The sequence below is a fragment of the Pseudophryne corroboree genome, unplaced genomic scaffold (assembly GCF_028390025.1).
Source record: "Pseudophryne corroboree isolate aPseCor3 unplaced genomic scaffold, aPseCor3.hap2 scaffold_446, whole genome shotgun sequence".
NCBI classification, from domain to species: Eukaryota; Metazoa; Chordata; class Amphibia; order Anura; family Myobatrachidae; genus Pseudophryne; species Pseudophryne corroboree.
In genome coordinates, this window is record NW_026970068.1 from 277,501 (window position 1) to 297,158 (window position 19,658).

At 50.2% G+C, this 19,658-nt stretch overlaps 1 long non-coding RNA gene across 1 annotated transcript in view; it reads right to left on the bottom strand.

The window, feature by feature from the left end:
• Nucleotides 1–19,658, bottom strand: part of LOC135026693 (uncharacterized) — a 31,576-nt gene that overhangs the window by 2,478 nt on the left and 9,440 nt on the right. Inside the window, exon 2 of the long non-coding RNA XR_010223286.1 lies at nucleotides 486–679. This is a non-coding gene — a long non-coding RNA (uncharacterized LOC135026693). The remainder of the gene's footprint in view (nucleotides 1–485; nucleotides 680–19,658) is intronic.

Below are 19,658 nucleotides of genomic sequence, written 5' to 3' on the forward strand. Positions count from 1 at the left end.
AACGGGCCAGTGGCTAAAGTACAAAGGGAAGATTGATTGTCCTACTCCCACTCTCTGTTTCCAATGTTTAAATACACACGTTCTACCGAATTACTTTCTCTTATTAAACTCCTATATGTACAGGGCCGTATCTCCCTGAAAAATACACTCACAGCTCTTTGAAAGGAAATGTTTTACAGTAAACAGGCAATCTTAGTTTCTTTCTGTTTTCTTCTTGTTGGATGAGTTTTGATCTTAAATCAAAGAAGTTACGAAAAAAGGAAAAGAAAGGAAACTTCATAACAAGGAAACATGGAAGATTTACATGGTGACAAAAAATAAGAGGTGTTTTCTTGTGCAAAAAATGCAGGAAATCTTCTATTTGTGCAGAGGAGAGAAATGCTAGAGGCTGCGCGCGTTCCGGCAGGAGATAAGCGTCTAGGGACCATTATTCCGTGACAGCAGGCTTCCAGAGTACCATACGCAAGACTACGTATACCACTCACCTCCGTGGGCTGCAGCAGGACCCACACACTGATGGAACTGTTCCTAAAGTATCAGGAATGGAACGTGGATCATCATCCGGAGGTTTGGGATCTTTTATCTAGAGACCCGGTATCCAGAACGCTATAACAGCCTACATTCACTGTGAGACCATTTCTCCGCCATTCTGGCCTCGCACCCAATTGCTGATCTGCACCTGCAAGGGAATCATGGGAAAAATGGGCAAATTATTCTACAGAACCTTTCATAACCACCCGCATCCATTTGTTGCGCAAGATACAGTAGTGATAGCACATTTCCTCAGAATGGTGGAAGACACAAAAGGAGACGGGGTGTAGTGGCCAATGCATCTGTGCATTATACATGTCACCTTCTGTAGTATCTGCTGCATCTGTGCGTTGTACGTGTCACCTGTAGTATCCACTGCATCTATGCGTTGTACGTGTCACCTTCTTTAGTGACCGCTGCATCTGTGCGTTGTACGTGTCACCTTCTGTAGTGGCCGCTGCAACTGTGCATTGTACATGTCACCTTCTGTAGTGGCCGCTGCAACTGTGCACTGTATGTGTCACCTTCTTTAGTGGACACTGCACCTGTGCATTGTATGTGTCACCTTCTGTAGTGGATGCTGCATATGTGCGTTGTACGTGTCACCTGCCATGATGACTGGAAAGACAGAAGTGCAGACTTACTAACCTAATACCACAAACGTGGCCTGTGTTCCGTCCTCTGTGCGTGTGAACCTAATAACACAAACGTGGCCTGTGTTCCGTCCTCTGTGCGTGTGAACCTAATAACACAAACGTGGCCTGGGAGTGTTAACGTGGCCAGGAAGCTCTTATTATTATTATTCCTATTTTTGTAGAGAAATGTCTGCACATTATCTGTAGTTCTGTCATGTTTCTCATGCTGTGTCTCTCCGGGGAGCACTTACATACTGAGCCAGATCTGTCCCATCACTCACGGATCTGTGGGCGATGCACCTGTCTGGGACACTCCTGATACGGCCAACTCCCAGAATCCTCTGCGCCCCCGCCACATACAGTGCAGCCCGAGAATACATACAAAGCAGATGATTACCAAGACATTCCTTCCTATATTTACACACACTACGTCCCCTCAGAGTCTCGCTACTCAAATATACAGCGGACGCCTTGGCTGAACCCGACAATCCGCACACGCAGCAGGACAGGCCAGTCATTCAGCTTATGTCACTGACACTGTCCCGGCTCGGTGTCTTATTATCCAGCTTCCAGAGCAGACGATACAGTGTGACATCGGTCTTCCACCTCCGCGCCTGATAGCATGTCACGTTAGGACAGCGCAGCCAGGCGGCACTCCCAAGCAGCGAGCCGTGAGAAGGAGAGGCCATATTTAATGCGGATCTCTCTGCTGATAGATCTCAGTGTAGAGAAAGAGGAGGCGTATGGAAGAATGGGAAATGATGGTTATGATCCAAGAGGAAAGAATGAAATGTGACAGGCATGGATTATTTAAAGCATGCAGATGCAACGGGGAGAGGCTGCGCACTTTGATGGAGGAGGGGCGGTGAGGATTTCCTGCGCTCCCCGGCACATAGGATTACATTCCATCTTCTGTGCATACATGTCAACATCTGGCTCCAACATTTTGACAATTCTATTAAAATGCACCAGCGTTCTTCCCTAACACCTGTTCACCCTAATTTTCTTTCCTAAGCAGCTCACTAGTAGACAACGTAGATGCCAAATCATTTATCACTTTTTAAGTGTTTCCATGTGTGTTTGTTAGGCCTGTCCTGCCCCAGGCAAAGTGCTTCTCAGTGTATTAGAATTCAGCGGGTTTGTAGACAGTGATGTTTCATTGAGCGCAGGTCTGGCAATTATTAGCCTAAATTATAGTTCACACATGACTTGACAAAGTGGCCGATGCATTTCAGAGAAGAGGGCAGCCCTTCAATGTGTTCCATGTTACAGACATGTCAGGGACCCCTTACATTGCTGGGAGAGGACCCCGAGGGACTACCAAAAATGTCAGAAATGCTACAGTGGATATGAATGACATCAGCGGGAGAACATGTGTTCCGATAGCGGCAATTAGCTGCAATCTCGCTGCGTCCCACACTGGGAGATTCACAAATTCACACATGGCTGCCTGGGTATCCTACCGGTGACTGTGGGAGCATGTGATCCGGGCCTTCCAATCTGCAAGCACCGACATGTGCATTGTACAGCTAGGCCCTGCTCCCCTCTGCTTACACCTTCCAGACAATATGGCAGCGTGCAGTGAGGAACTCATCGGTAACATCCTGAGGCAGCAGAACTGCTATGACACGCAGTCAGTCTGAATTACCAGGTGACGATGCCGTTCCAGCCGCACGTGTCATTGTGTTCTCACGTCCTACTCAGTAAATGAACAGGTTTGTGTTCCCAGTCCCCGGATTGTGCGTACGTATCTGTCCTGCCAGGTAATCGGTGACCCGTCAGTGCTGCGGACTCACCACACCTGTAGCGGCAGACTGTGTCAGTGCTGCGGACTCACCACACCTGTAGCGGCAGACTGTGTCAGTGCTGCGGACTCACCACACCTGTAGCGGCAGACTGTGTCAGTGCTGCGGACTCACCACACCTGTAGCGGCAGACTGTGTCAGTGCTGCGGACTCACCACACCTGTAGCGACAGACTGCGTCGCATGACCGTGGCCAGTACGAGTCTGCAGGTCGCCGTCTGGCTTTATATCGTGGAGTGAGATACAGGCTCTTCATAGTAAATGTTATCTCTACTTCCAGCCGATGAAGCCATTAGAAACTGATCTACCTGCTTCTCTGTGTTCCGCCGTCCTGTGAAAATGCTGAATTTCTGCCAGAGATAAAGACGCAGGTTATCGTAAGCGGTATGATCTGTATGTAAATGCAGCGGCTGAATGATACGCCTTATCACAGCTAATACATTCTCCTTATCTCACAGCACATAAAGACAACGTGTATTGTTGCCTGGAATGGGAGACGTAAGACGTAAATGTTAAACTGCGGCTTCTGTAATCTCTTACCCTTTCCTCTGTTCCGCACATCTGCCGATCAGGACAGGGAGATCTCTGTGCGACGCTCCTGGTGTCAGTGACATCCAGCGTTCCGAGGGGTGACAGCCGAGCGTCCTCTCCTGCTGAATGCATTATTACACACACTGTCATTTCTCTAAAGATCAACTTTGTTTTCCTCTTGTGATCGGGGACAAAGCGGAAATAAGCAATGAGCATTAAGCAGACGCAGGCGGGATGAAAGAACATGTTCCCCATGTACAGTCAACGCTTTCATGTGTAGAAATTATACTCCAATGTGCGCTAATAGCCTCTGGTGAGACACGCTGCAGAATGATCCTTCTACCACACACACGTCTGCACTTCTGTCTATCACACAGATGACACAATTGTGACAATACTGCTTCATAGTTAAATGGTTTGTGCACATTTTTTACATCTTTTGTGTCATTCGTTAATGACTGACCGGACTCTCCACAACTTCACACAGGCTCTCAAACCCCATTTCTTTATTACAGCCTTCTAAGAGCTCATCCTAACCCACCGCTCTATGCTCCTCACTCACTGTCTCTCCTCTGTGTCACCCCTGTCTGTCTGTCCCTCCCCTATAGAGTGTAATCTCTCATCCTAACCCACCGCTCTATGCTCCTCACTCACTGTCTCTCCTCTGTGTCACCCCTGTCTGTCTGTCCCTCCCCTATAGCGTGTAATCTCTCATCCTAACCCACCGCTCTATGCTCCTCACTCACTGTCTCTCCTCTGTGTCACCTCTGTCTGTCCCTCACCTATAGAGTGTAATCTCTCATCCTAACCCACCGCTCTATGCTCCTCACTCACTGTCTCCTCTGTGTCACCCCTGTCTGTCTGTCCCTCACCTATAGAGTGTAATCTCTCATCCTAACCCACCGCTCTATGCTCCTCACTCACTGTCTCCTCTGTGTCACCCCTGTCTGTCTGTCTCTCCCCTATAGAGTGTAATCTCTCATCCTAACCCACCGCTCTATGCTCCTCACTCACTGTCTCTCCTCTGTGTCACCCCTGTCTGTCTGTCCCTCCCCTATAGAGTGTAATCTCTCATCCTAACCCACCGCTCTATGCTCCTCACTCACTGTCTCCTCTGTGTCACCCCTGTCTGTCTGTCCCTCCCCTATAGAGTGTAATCTCTCATCCTAACCCACCGCTCTATGCTCCTCACTCACTGTCTCTCCCCTATAGAGTGTAATCTCTCATCCTAACCCACCGCTCTATGCTCCTCACTCACTGTCTCCTCTGTGTCACCCCTGTCTGTCTGTCTCTCCCCTATAGAGTGTAATCTCATCCTAACCCACCGCTCTATGCTCCTCACTCACTGTCTCTCCTCTGTGTCACCCCTGTCTGTCTGTCCCTCCCCTATAGAGTGTAATCTCTCATCCTAACCCACCGCTCTATGCTCCTCACTCACTGTCTCTCCTCTGTGTCACCCCTGTCTGTCTGTCCCTCCCCTATAGAGTGTAATCTCTCATCCTAACCCACCGCTCTATGCTCCTCACTCACTGTCTCTCCTCTGTGTCACCCCTGTCTGTCTGTCCCTCCCCTATAGAGTGTAAGATCTCATCCTAACCCACCGCTCTATGCTCCTCGCTCACTGTCTCTCCTCTGTGTCACCCCTGTCTGTCTGCCCCTCCCCTATAGAGTGTAATCTCTCATCCTAACCCACAGCTCTATGCTCCTCACTCACTGTCTCTCCTGTGTCACCCCTGTCTGTCTGTCCCTCCCCTATAGAGTGTAATCTCTCATCCTAACCCACCGCTCTATGCTCCTCACTCACTGTCTCTCCTCTGTGTCACCCCTGTCTGTCTCTTCCCTATAGAGTGTAAGCTCTCATCCTAACCCACCGCTCTATGCTCCTCACTCACTGTCTCTCCTCTGTGTTACCCCTGTCTGTCTGTCCCTCCCCTATAGAGTGTAATCTCTCATCCTAACCCACCGCTCTATGCTCCTCACTCACTGTCTCTCCTCTGTGTCACCCCTGTCTGTCTCTCCCCTATAGAGTGTAAGCTCTCATCCTAACCCACCGCTCTATGCTCCTCACTCACCGTCTCTCCTCTGTGTCACCCCTGTCTGTCTCTCCCCTATAGAGTGTAAGCTCTCATCCTAACCCACCGCTCTATGCTCCTCACTCACTGTCTCTCCTCTGTGTTACCCCTGTCTGTCTGTCCCTCCCCTATAGAGTGTAATCTCTCATCCTAACCCACCGCTCTATGCTCCTCACTCACTGTCTCTCCTCTGTGTCACCCCTGTCTGTCTCTCCCCTATAGAGTGTAAGCTCTCATCCTAACCCACCGCTCTATGCTCCTCACTCACTGTCTCTCCTCTGTGTCACCCCTGTCTGTCTGTCCCTCCCCTATAGAGTGTAATATCTCATCCTAACCCACCGCTCTATGCTCCTCACTCACTGTCTCTCCTTTGTGTGTCACCCCTGTCTTTCCCTCCCCTATAGAGTGTAAGCTCTCCTCCTAACCCACCGCTCTATGCTCCTCACTCACTGTCTCTCCTCTGTGTCACCCCTGTCTGTCTGTCCCTCCCCTATAGAGTGTAATATCTCATCCTAACCCACCGCTCTATGCTCCTCACTCACTGTCTCTCCTCTGTGTCACCCCTGTCTGTCTGTCTGTCCCTCCCCTATAGAGTGTAAGCTCTCATCCTAACCCCACCGCTCTATGCTCCTCACTCACTGTCTCTCCTCTGAGTCACCCCTGTCTGTCTGCCCCTCCCCTATAGAGTGTAATCTCTCATTCTAACCCACCACTCTATGCTCCTCACTCACTGTCTCTCCTCTGTGTCACCCCTGTCTGTCTGTCCCTCCCCCTATAGAGTGTAAGCTCTCATCCTAACCCACCGCTCTATGCTCCTCACTCACTGTCTCTCCTCTGTGTTACCCCTGTCTGTCTGTCCCTCCCCTATAGAGTGTAATCTCTCATCCTAACCCACCGCTCTATGCTCCTCACTCACTGTCTCTCCTCTGTGTTACCCCTGTCTGTCTGTCCCTCCCCTATAGACTGTAATCTCTCATCCTAACCCCACCGCTCTATGCTCCTCACTAACTGTCTCTCCTCTGTGTCACCCGTCTGTCTATCCCTCCCCTATAGAGTGTAATCTCTCATCCTAACCCACCGCTCTATGCTCCTCACTCACTGTCTCTCCTCTGTGTCACCCCTGTCTGTCTATCCCTCCCCTATAGAGTGTAATCTCTCATCCTATCCCACCGCTCTATGCTCCTCACTCACTGTCTCTCCTCTGTGTCACCCCTGTCTGTCTATCCCTCCCCTATAGAGTGTAATCTCTCATCCTATCCCACCGCTCTATGCTCCTCACTAACTGTCTCTCCTCTGTGTCACCCCTGTCTGTCTGCCCCTCCCCTATAGAGTGTAATCTCTCATCCTAACCCACCGCTCTATACTCCTCACTCACTGTCTCTCCTCTGTGTCACCCCTGTCTGTCTGTCCCTCCCCTATAGAGTGTAAGCTCTCATCCTAACCCACCGCTCTATGCACCTCACTCACTGTCTCCTCTGTGTCACCCATGTCTGTCTGTCCCTCCCCTATAGAGTGTAATCTCTCATCGTAACCCACCGCTCTATGCTCCTCACTCACTGTCTCCCCTCTGTGTCACCCCTGTCTGTCTGTCCCTCCCCTATAGAGTGTAAGCTCTCATCCTAACCCACCGCTCTATGCTCCTCACTCACTGTCTCCCCTCTGTGTCACCCCTGTCTGTCTCTCCCCTATAGAGTGTAAGCTCTCATCCTAACCCACCGCTCTATGCTCCTCACTCACTGTCTCTCCTCTGTGTAACCCCTGTCTGTCTGCCCCTCCCCTATAGAGTGTAAGCTCTCATCCTAACCCACCGCTCTATGCTCCTCACTCACTGTCTCTCCTCTGTGTCACCCCTGTCTGTCTGCCCCTCCCCTATAGAGTGTAAACTCTCATCCTAACCCACCGCTCTATGCTCCTCACTCACTGTCTCCCCTCTGTGTCACCCCTGTCTGTCTCTCCCCTATAGAGTGTAAGCTCTCATCCTAACCCACCGCTCTATGCTCCTCACTCACTGTCTCTCCTCTGTGTAACCCCTGTCTGTCTGCCCCTCCCCTATAGAGTGTAAGCTCTCATCCTAACCCACCGCTCTATGCTCCTCACTCACTGTCTCTCCTCTGTGTCACCCCTGTCTATCTGCCCCTCCCCTATAGAGTGTAATCGCTCATCCTAACCCACCGCTCTATGCTCCTCACTCACTGTCTCTCCTCTGTCACCCCTGTCTGTCTGTCCCTCCCCTATAGAGTGTAATCTCTCATCCTAACCCACCGCTCTATGCTCCTCACTCACTGTCTCTCCTCTGTGTCACCCCTGTCTGTCTGTCCCTCCCCTATAGAGTGTAATCTCTCATCCTAACCCACCGCTCTATGCACCTCACTCACTGTCTCCTCTGTGTCACCCCTGTCTGTCTGTCCCTCCCCTATAGAGTGTAATCTCTCATCCTAACCCACCGCTCTATGCTCCTCACTCACTGTCTGCCCTCTGTGTCACCCCTGTCTGTCTGTCCCTCCCCAATAGAGTGTAAGCTCTCATCCTAACCCACCGCTCTATGCTCCTCACTCACTGTCTCCCCTCTGTGTCACCCCTGTCTGTCTGCCCCTCCCCTATAGAGTGTAATCGCTCATCCTAACCCACCGCTCTATGCTCCTCACTCACTGTCTCTCCTCTGTGTCACCCCTGTCTGTCTGTCCCTCCCCTATAGAGTGTAATCTCATCCTAACCCACCGCTCTATGCCCCTCGCTCACTGTCTCTCCTCTGTGTCACCCCTGTCTGTCTGCCCCTCCCCTATAGAGTGTAATCTCATCCTAACCCACCGCTCTATGCTCCTCACTCACTGTCTCTCCTCTGTGTCACCCTGTCTGTCTGCCCCTCCCCTATAGAGTGTAATCTCTCATCCTAACCCACCGCTCTATACTCCTCACTCACTGTCTCTCCTCTGTGTCACCCCTGTCTGTCTGCCCCTCCCCTATAGAGTGTAATCTCTCATCCTAACCCACGGCTCTATGCTCCTCACTCACTGTCTCCCCTCTGTGTCACCCCTGTCTGTCTGTCCCTCCCCTATAGAGTGTAATCTCTCATCCTAACCCACCGCTCTATGCTCCTCACTCACTGTCTCTCCTCTGTGTCACCCCTGTCTGTCTCTCCCCTATAGAGTGTAATCTCTCATCCTAACCCACCGCTCATTGCTCCTCACTCACTGTCTCTCCTCTGTGTCACCCCTGTCTGTCTCCCCCCTATAGAGTGTAATCTCTCATCCTAACCCACCGCTCTATGCTCCTCACTCACTGTCTCTCCTCTGTGTCACCCCTGTCTGTCTGCCCCTCCCCTATAGAGTGTAAGCTCTCATCCTAACCCACCGCTCTATGCTCCTCACTCACTGTCTCTCCTGTGTGTCACCCCTGTCTGTCCCTCCCCTATAGAGTGTAATCTCATCCTAACCCACCGCTCTATGCCCCTCGCTCACTGTCTCTCCTCTGTGTCACCCCTGTCTGTCTGCCCCTCCCCTATAGAGTGTAATCTCATCCTAACCCACCGCTCTATGCTCCTCACTCACTGTCTCTCCTCTGTGTCACCCTGTCTGTCTGCCCCTCCCCTATAGAGTGTAATCTCTCATCCTAACCCACCGCTCTATACTCCTCACTCACTGTCTCTCCTCTGTGTCACCCCTGTCTGTCTGCCCCTCCCCTATAGAGTGTAATCTCTCATCCTAACCCACCGCTCTATGCTCCTCACTCACTGTCTCTCCTCTGTGTCACCCTGTCTGTCTGCCCCTCCCCTATAGAGTGTAATCTCTCATCCTAACCCACCGCTCTATACTCCTCACTCACTGTCTCTCCTCTATGTCACCCCTGTCTGTCTGTCCCTCCCCTATAGAGTGTAATCTCTCATCCTAACCCACCGCTCTATGCTCCTCACTAACTGTCTCCCCTCTGTGTCACCCCTGTCTGTCTGCCCCTCCCCTATAGAGTGTAATCTCATCCTAACCCACCGCTCTATGCTCCTCATTCACTGTCTCTCCTCTGTGTCACCCCTGTCTGTCTGTCCCTCCCCTATAGAGTGTAATCTCTCATCCTAACCCACCGCTCTATGCTACTCACTCACTGTCTCTCCTCTGTGTCACCCCTGTCTGTCTCCCCCCTATAGAGTGTAATCTCTCATCCTAACCCACCGCTCTATGCTCCTCACTCACTGTCTCTACTCTGTGTCACCCCTGTCTGTCTGCCCCTCCCCTATAGAGTGTAATCTCTCATCCTAACCCACCGCTCTACGCTCCTCACTCACTGTCTCTCCTCTGTGTCACCCCTGTCTGTCTGTCCCTCCCCTATAGAGTGTAATCTCTCATCCTAACCCACCGCTCTACGCTCCTCACTCACTGTCTCTCCTCTGTGTCACCCCTGTCTGTCTGTCCCTCCCCTATAGAGTGTAATCTCTTATCCTAACCCACCGCTCTATGCTCCTCACTCACTGTCTCTCCTCTGTGTCACCCCTGTCTGTCTCCCCCCTATAGAGTGTAATCTCTCATCCTAACCCACCGCTCTACGCTCCTTACTCACTGTCTCTCCTCTGTGTCACCCCTGTCTGTCTGTCCCTCCCCTATAGAGTGTAATCTCTCATCCTAACCCACCGCTCTATGCTCCTCACTCACTGTCTCTCCTCTGTGTCACCCCTGTCTGTCTGTCCCTCCCCTATAGAGTGTAATCTCTCATCCTAACCCACCGCTCTATGCTCCTCACTCACTGTCTCTCCTCTGTCACCCCTGTCTGTCTGCCCCTCCCCTATAGAGTGTAAGCTCTCATCCTAACCCACCGCTCTATGTTCCTCACTCACTGTCTTTCCTCTTTGTCACCCCTGTCTATCTGTCCCTCCCCTATAGAATGTAATCTCTCATCCTAACCCACCGCTCTATGCTCCTCACTCACTGTCTCTCCTCTGTGTCACCCCTGTCTGTCTGTCCCTCCCCTATAGAGTGTAATCTTCATCCTAACCCACCGCTCTATGCTCCTCACTCACTGTCTCCTCTGTGTCACCTATCTGTCTGTCCCTCCCCTATAGAGTGTAAGCTGTCATCCTAACCCACCTCTCTATGCTCCTCACTCACTGTCTCCTCTGTGTCACCTGTCTGTCCCTCCCCTATAGAGTGTAATGTCTCATCCTAACCCACCGCTCTATGCTCCTCACTCACTGTCTCTCCTCTGTGTCACCCCTCTCTGTCTGTCCCTCCCCTATAGAGTGTAAGCTCTCATCCTAACCCACCGCTCTATGCTCCTCACTCACTGTCTCCTCTGTGTCACCTGTCTGTCTGTCCCTCCCCTATAGAGTGTAAGCTCTCATCCTAACCCACCGCTCTATGCTCCTCACTCACTTTCTCTCCTCTATGTCACCCCTGTCTGTCTGTCCCCCCCCTATAGAGTGTAAGCTCTCATCCTAACCCACCGCTCTATGCTCCTCACTCATTGTCTCTCCACTGTGTCATCCCTGTCTGTCTGTCCCTCCCCTATAGAGTGTAAGCTCTCATCCTATCCCACCGCTCTATGCTCCTCACTCACTGTCTCTCCTCTGTGTCACCCCTGTCTGTCTGTCCCTCCCCTATAGAGTATAAGCTCTCATCCTAACCCACCACTCTATGCCCCTCACTTACTGTCTCCTCCGTGTCACCCCTGTCTGTCTGTCCCTTCCCTATAGAATGTAATCTCATCCTAACCCACCGCTCTATGCTCCTCACTCACTGTCTCTCCTCTGTGTCACCCCTGTCTGTCCCTCCCCTATAGAATGTAATCTCATCCTAACCCACTGCTCTATGCTCCTCACTCACTGTCTCTCCTCTGTGTCACCCCTGTCTGTCTCTCCCCTATAGAGTGTAATCTCTCATCCTAACCCCACCGCTCTATGCTCCTCACTAACTGTCTCTCCTCTGTGTCACCCCTGTCTGTCTGTCCCTCCCCTATAGAGTGTAAGCTCTCATCCTAACCCACCGCTCTATGCTCCTCACTCACTGTCTCTCCTCTGTGTCACCCCTGTCTTTCTGTCCTCCCCTATAGAGTGTAATCTCTCATCCTAACCCACTGCTCTATGCTCCTTACTCACTGTCTCTCCTCTGTGTCACCTGTCTGTCTGTCTCCCCCCTATAGAGTGTAAGCTCTCATCCTAACTAGAGATGAGCGGGTTCGGTTTCTCTGAATCCGAACCCGCCAGAACTTCATGTTTTTTTTCACGGGTCCGAGCGACTCGGATCTTCCCGCCTTGCTCGGTTAACCCGAGCGCGCCCGAACGTCATCATGACGCTGTCGGATTCTTGCGAGTCTCGGATTCTATCACGAGACTCGGATTCTATATAAGGAGCCGCGCGTCGCCGCCATTTTCACACGTGCATTGAGATTGATAGGGAGAGGACGTGGCTGGCGTCCTCTCCGTTTAGAATTAGAATAGATTAGAGAGACACTTGATTTACTAATTTTGGGGAGCATTAGGAGTACTCAGTAGTGTACAGTGCAGAGTTTTGCTGATAGTGACCAGTGACCACCACTTTTATTTATAATCCGTTCTCTGCCTGAAAAAAGCGATACACAGCACACAGTGACTCAGTCACATACCATATCTGTGTGCACTGCTCAGGCTCAGGCCAGTGTGCTGCATCATCTATTATCTATATATAATATTATATATATCTGTCTGACTGCTCAGCTCACACAGCTTATAATTGTGGGGGAGACTGGGGAGCACTACTGCAGTGCCAGTTATAGGTTATAGCAGGAGCCAGGAGTACATAATATAATCCGTTCTCTGCCTGAAAAAAGCGATACACAGCACACAGTGACTCAGTCACATACCATATCTGTGTGCACTGCTCAGGCTCAGGCCAGTGTGCTGCATCATCTATATATATTATATATCTGTCTGACTGCTCAGCTCACACAGCTTATAATTGTGGGGGAGACTGGGGAGCACTACTGCAGTGCCAGTTATAGGTTATAGCAGGAGCTAGGAGTACATAATATTATATTAAAATTAAACAGTGCACACTTTTGCTGCAGGAGTGCCACTGCCAGTGTGACTAGTGACCAGTGACCTGACCACCAGTATATAATATTAGTAGTATACTATCTCTTTATCAACCAGTCTATATTAGCAGCAGACACAGTACAGTGCGGTAGTTCACGGCTGTGGCTACCTCTGTGTCGGCACTCGGCAGCCCGTCCATAATTGTATATACCAGTGACCTAACCGTGGTTTTTTTTTCTTTCTTTATACATACATACTAGTTACGAGTATACTATCTCTTTATCAACCAGTCTATATATTAGCAGCAGACACAGTACAGTGCGGTAGTTCACGGCTGTGGCTACCTCTGTGTCGGCACTCGGCAGCCCGTCCATAATTGTATATACCACCTAACCGTGGTTTTTTTTTCTTTCTTTATACATACATACTAGTTACGAGTATACTATCTCTTTATCAACCAGTCTATATATTAGCAGCAGACACAGTACAGTGCGGTAGTTCACGGCTGTGGCTACCTCTGTGTCGGCACTCGGCAGCCCGTCCATAATTGTATATACCACCTAACCGTGGTTTTTTTTTCTTTCTTTATACATACATACTAGTTACGAGTATACTATCTCTTTATCAACCAGTCTATATATTAGCAGCAGACACAGTACAGTGCGGTAGTTCACGGCTGTGGCTACCTCTGTGTCGGCACTCGGCAGCCCGTCCATAATTGTATATACCACCTAACCGTGGTTTTTTTTTCTTTCTTTATACATACATACTAGTTACGAGTATACTATCTCTTTATCAACCAGTCTATATATTAGCAGCAGACACAGTACAGTGCGGTAGTTCACGGCTGTGGCTACCTCTGTGTCGGCACTCGGCAGCCCGTCCATAATTGTATATACCACCTAACCGTGGTTTTTTTTTCTTTCTTTATACATACATACTAGTTACGAGTATACTATCTCTTTATCAACCAGTCTATATATTAGCAGCAGACACAGTACAGTGCGGTAGTTCACGGCTGTGGCTACCTCTGTGTCGGCACTCGGCAGCCCGTCCATAATTGTATATACCACCTAACCGTGGTTTTTTTTTCTTTCTTTATACATACATACTAGTTACGAGTATACTATCTCTTTATCAACCAGTCTATATATTAGCAGCAGACACAGTACAGTGCGGTAGTTCACGGCTGTGGCTACCTCTGTGTCGGCACTCGGCAGCCCGTCCATAATTGTATACTAGTATCCAATCCATCCATCTCCATTGTTTACCTGAGGTGCCTTTTAGTTGTGCCTATTAAAATATGGAGAACAAAAATGTTGAGGTTCCAAAATTAGGGAAAGATCAAGATCCACTTCCACCTCGTGCTGAAGCTGCTGCCACTAGTCATGGCCGAGACGATGAAATGCCAGCAACGTCGTCTGCCAAGGCCGATGCCCATTGGCATAGTACAGAGCATGTCAAAACCAAAACACCAAATATCAGTAAAAAAAGGACTCCAAAACCTAAAATAAAATTGTCGGAGGAGAAGCGTAAACTTGCCAATATGCCATTTACCACACGGAGTGGCAAGGAACGGCTGAGGCCCTGGCCTATGTTCATGGCTAGTGGTTCAGCTTCACATGAGGATGGAAGCACTCAGCCTCTCGCTAGAAAACTGAAAAGACTCAAGCTGGCAAAAGCACCGCAAAGAACTGTGCGTTCTTTGAAATCCCAAATCCACAAGGAGAGTCCAATTGTGTCGGTTGCGATGCCTGACCTTCCCAACACTGGACGTGAAGAGCATGCGCCTTCCACCATTTGCACGCCCCCTGCAAGTGCTGGAAGGAGCACCCGCAGTCCAGTTCCTGATAGTCAGATTGAAGATGTCAGTGTTGAAGTACACCAGGATGAGGAGGATATGGGTGTTGCTGGCGCTGGGGAGGAAATTGACCAGGAGGATTCTGATGGTGAGGTGGTTTGTTTAAGTCAGGCACCCGGGGAGACACCTGTTGTCCGTGGGAGGAATATGGCCGTTGACATGCCAGGTGAAAATACCAAAAAAATCAGCTCTTCGGTGTGGAGGTATTTCACCAGAAATGCGGACAACAGGTGTCAAGCCGTGTGTTCCCTTTGTCAAGCTGTAATAAGTAGGGGAAAGGACGTTAACCACCTCGGAACATCCTCCCTTATACGTCACCTGCAGCGCATTCATAATAAGTCAGTGACAAGTTCAAAAACTTTGGGTGACAGCGGAAGCAGTCCACTGACCAGTAAATCCCTTCCTCTTGTAACCAAGCTCACGCAAACCACCCCACCAACTCCCTCAGTGTCAATTTCCTCCTTCCCCAGGAATGCCAATAGTCCTGCAGGCCATGTCACTGGCAATTCTGACGAGTCCTCTCCTGCCTGGGATTCCTCCGATGCATCCTTGCGTGTAACGCCTACTGCTGCTGGCGCTGCTGTTGTTGCCGCTGGGAGTCGATGGTCATCCCAGAGGGGAAGTCGTAAGCCCACTTGTACTACTTCCAGTAAGCAATTGACTGTTCAACAGTCCTTTGCGAGGAAGATGAAATATCACAGCAGTCATCCTACTGCAAAGCGGATAACTGAGTCCTTGACAACTATGTTGGTGTTAGACGTGCGTCCGGTATCCGCCGTTAGTTCACAGGGAACTAGACAATTTATTGAGGCAGTGTGCCCCCGTTACCAAATACCATCTAGGTTCCACTTCTGTAGGCAGGCGATACCGAGAATGTACACGGACGTCAGAAAAAGACTCACCAGTGTCCTAAAAAATGCAGTTGTACCCAATGTCCACTTAACCACGGACATGTGGACAAGTGGAGCAGGGCAGGGTCAGGACTATATGACTGTGACAGCCCACTGGGTAGATGTATGGACTCCCGCCGCAAGAACAGCAGCGGCGGCACCAGTAGCAGCATCTCGCAAACGCCAACTCTTTCCTAGGCAGGCTACGCTTTGTATCACCGCTTTCCAGAATACGCACACAGCTGAAAACCTCTTACGGCAACTGAGGAAGATCATCGCGGAATGGCTTACCCCAATTGGACTCTCCTGTGGATTTGTGGCATCGGACAACGCCAGCAATATTGTGTGTGCATTAAATATGGGCAAATTCCAGCACGTCCCATGTTTTGCACATACCTTGAATTTGGTGGTGCAGAATTTTTTTAAAAACGACAGGGGCGTGCAAGAGATGCTGTCGGTGGCCAGAAAAATTGCGGGACACTTTCGGCGTACAGGCACCACGTACAGAAGACTGGAGCACCACCAAAAACTACTGAACCTGCCCTGCCATCATCTGAAGCAAGAAGTGGTAACGAGGTGGAATTCAACCCTCTATATGCTTCAGAGGTTGGAGGAGCAGCAAAAGGCCATTCAAGCCTATACAATTGAGCACGATATAGTAGGTGGAATGCACCTGTCTCAAGTGCAGTGGAGAATGATTTCAACGTTGTGCAAGGTTCTGATGCCCTTTGAACTTGCCACACGTGAAGTCAGTTCAGACACTGCCAGCCTGAGTCAGGTCATTCCCCTCATCAGGCTTTTGCAGAAGAAGCTGGAGGCATTGAAGAAGGAGCTAAAAGGGAGCGATTCCGCTAGGCATGTGGGACTTGTGGATGCAGCCCTTAATTCGCTTAACAAGGATTCACGGGTGGTCAATCTGTTGAAATCAGAGCACTACATTTTGGCCACCGTGCTCGATCCTAGATTTAAAGCCTACCTTGGATCTCTCTTTCCGGCAGACACAGGTCTGCTGGGGTTGAAAGACCTGCTGGTGACAAAATTGTCAAGTCAAGCGGAACGCGACCTGTCAACATCTCCTCCTTCACATTCTCCCGCAACTGGGGGTGCGAGGAAAAGGCTCAGAATTCCGAGCCCACCCGCTGGCGGTGATGCAGGGCAGTCTGGAGCGACTGCTGATGCTGACATCTGGTCCGGACTGAAGGACCTGACAACGATTACGGACATGTCGTCTACTGTCACTGCATATGATTCTCTCAACATTGATAGAATGGTGGAGGATTATATGAGTGACCGCATCCAAGTAGGCACGTCACACAGTCCGTACTTATACTGGCAGGAAAAAGAGGCAATTTGGAGGCCCTTGCACAAACTGGCTTTATTCTACCTAAGTTGCCCTCCCACAAGTGTGTACTCCGAAAGAGTGTTTAGTGCCGCCGCTCACCTTGTCAGCAATCGGCGTACGAGGTTACATCCAGAAAATGTGGAGAAGATGATGTTCATTAAAATGAATTATAATCAATTCCTCCGCGGAGACATTGACCAGCAGCAATTGCCTCCACAAAGTACACAGGGAGCTGAGATGGTGGATTCCAGTGGGGACGAATTGATAATCTGTGAGGAGGGGGATGTACACGGTGATATATCGGAGGGTGAAGATGAGGTGGACATCTTGCCTCTGTAGAGCCAGTTTGTGCAAGGAGAGATTAATTGCTTCTTTTTTGGGGGGGGTCCAAACCAACCCGTCATATCAGTCACAGTCGTGTGGCAGACCCTGTCACTGAAATGATGGGTTGGTTAAAGTGTGCATGTCCTGTTTTGTTTATACAACATAAGGGTGGGTGGGAGGGCCCAAGGACAATTCCATCTTGCACCTCTTTTTTCTTTTCTTTTTCTTTGCATCATGTGCTGATTGGGGAGGGTTTTTTGGAAGGGACATCCTGCGTGACACTGCAGTGCCACTCCTAGATGGGCCCGGTGTTTGTGTCGGCCACTAGGGTCGCTAATCTTACTCACACAGTCAGCTACCTCATTGCGCCTCTTTTTTTCTTTGCGTCATGTGCTGTTTGGGGAGGGTTTTTTGGAAGGGACATCCTGCGTGACACTGCAGTGCCACTCCTAGATGGGCCCGGTGTTTGTGTCGGCCACTAGGGTCGCTAATCTTACTCACACAGTCAGCTACCTCATTGCGCCTCTTTTTTTCTTTGCGTCATGTGCTGTTTGGGGAGGGTTTTTTGGAAGGGACATCCTGCGTGACACTGCAGTGCCACTCCTAGATGGGCCCGGTGTTTGTGTCGGCCACTAGGGTCGCTAATCTTACTCACACAGTCAGCTACCTCATTGCGCCTCTTTTTTTCTTTGCGTCATGTGCTGTTTGGGGAGGGTTTTTTGGAAGGGACATCCTGCGTGACACTGCAGTGCCACTCCTAGATGTGCCCGGTGTTTGTGTCGGCCACTAGGGTCGCTAATCTTACTCACACAGCTACCTCATTGCGCCTCTTTTTTTCTTTGCGTCATGTGCTGTTTGGGGAGGGTTTTTTGGAAGGGCCATCCTGCGTGACACTGCAGTGCCACTCCTAGATGGGCCCGGTGTTTGTGTCGGCCACTAGGGTCGCTAATCTTACTCACACAGCTACCTCATTGCGCCTCTTTTTTTCTTTGCGTCATGTGCTGTTTGGGGAGGGTTTTTTGGAAGGGACATCCTGCGTGACACTGCAGTGCCACTCCTAGATGGGCCCGGTGTTTGTGTCGGCCACTAGGGTCGCTAATCTTACTCACACAGTCAGCTACCTCATTGCGCCTCTTTTTTTCTTTGCGTCATGTGCTGTTTGGGGAGGGTTTTTTGGAAGGGCCATCCTGCGTGACAGTGCAGTGCCACTCCTAGATGGGCCCGGTGTTTGTGTCGGCCACTAGGGTCGCTAATCTTACTCACACAGCTACCTCATTGCGCCTCTTTTTTTCTTTGCGTCATGTGCTGTTTGGGGAGGGTTTTTTGGAAGGGCCATCCTGCGTGACACTGCAGTGCCACTCCTAGATGGGCCCGGTGTTTGTGTCGGCCACTAGGGTCGCTAATCTTACTCACACAGCTACCTCATTGCGCCTCTTTTTTTCTTTGCGTCATGTGCTGTTTGGGGAGGGTTTTTTGGAAGGGACATCCTGCGTGACACTGCAGTGCCACTCCTAGATGGGCCCGGTGTTTGTGTCGGCCACTAGGGTCGCTTATCTTACTCACACAGCGACCTCGGTGCAAATTTTAGGACTAAAAATAATATTGTGAGGTGTGAGGTATTCAGAATAGACTGAAAATGAGTGTAAATTATGGTTTTTGAGGTTAATAATACTTTGGGATCAAAATGACCCCCAAATTCTATGATTTAAGCTGTTTTTTAGTGTTTTTGGAAAAAAACACCCGAATCCAAAACACACCCGAATCCGACAAAAAAAATTCGGTGAGGTTTTGCCAAAACGCGTTCGAACCCAAAACACGGCCGCGGAACCGAACCCAAAACCAAAACACAAAACCCGAAAAATTTCAGGCGCTCATCTCTTATCCTAACCCACCGCTCTATGCTCCTCACTCACTGTCTCTCCTCTGTGTCACCCCTGTCTGTCTGTCCCTCCCCTATAGAGTGTAATCTCTCATCCTAACCCACCGCTCTATGCTCCTCACTCACTGTCTCTCCTCTGTGTCACCCCTGTCTGTCTGTCCCTCCCCTATAGAGTGTAATCTCTCATCCTAACCCACCGCTCTATGCTCCTCACTCACTGTCTCTCCTCTATGTCACCCCTGTCTGTCTGCCCCTCCCCTATAGAGTGTAAGCTCTCATCCTAACCCACCGCTCTATGCTCCTCACTCATTGTCTCTCCACTGTGTCATCCCTGTCTGTCTGTCCCTCCCCTATAGAGTGTAAGCTCTCATCCTATCCCACCGCTCTATGCTCCTCACTCACTATCTCTCCTCTGTGTCACCCCTGTCTGTCTGTCCCTCCCCTATAGAGTGTAAGCTCTCATCCTAACCCACCGCTCTATGCCCCTCACTCACTGCCTCCTCTGTGTCACCCCTGTCTGTCTGTCCCTCCCCTATAGAATGTAATCTCATCCTAACCCACCGCTCTATGTCTCTCCTCTGTGTCACCCCTGTCTGTCCCTCCCCTATAGAATGTAATCTCATCCTAACCCACCGCTCTATGCTCCTCACTCACTGTCTCTCCTCTGTGTCACCCCTGTCTGTCTGTCCCTCCCCTATAGAATGTAATCTCATCCTAACCCACCGCTCTATGCTCCTCACTCACTGTCTCCTCTGTGTCACCCCTGTCTGTTTGTCCCTCCCCTATAGAGTGTAA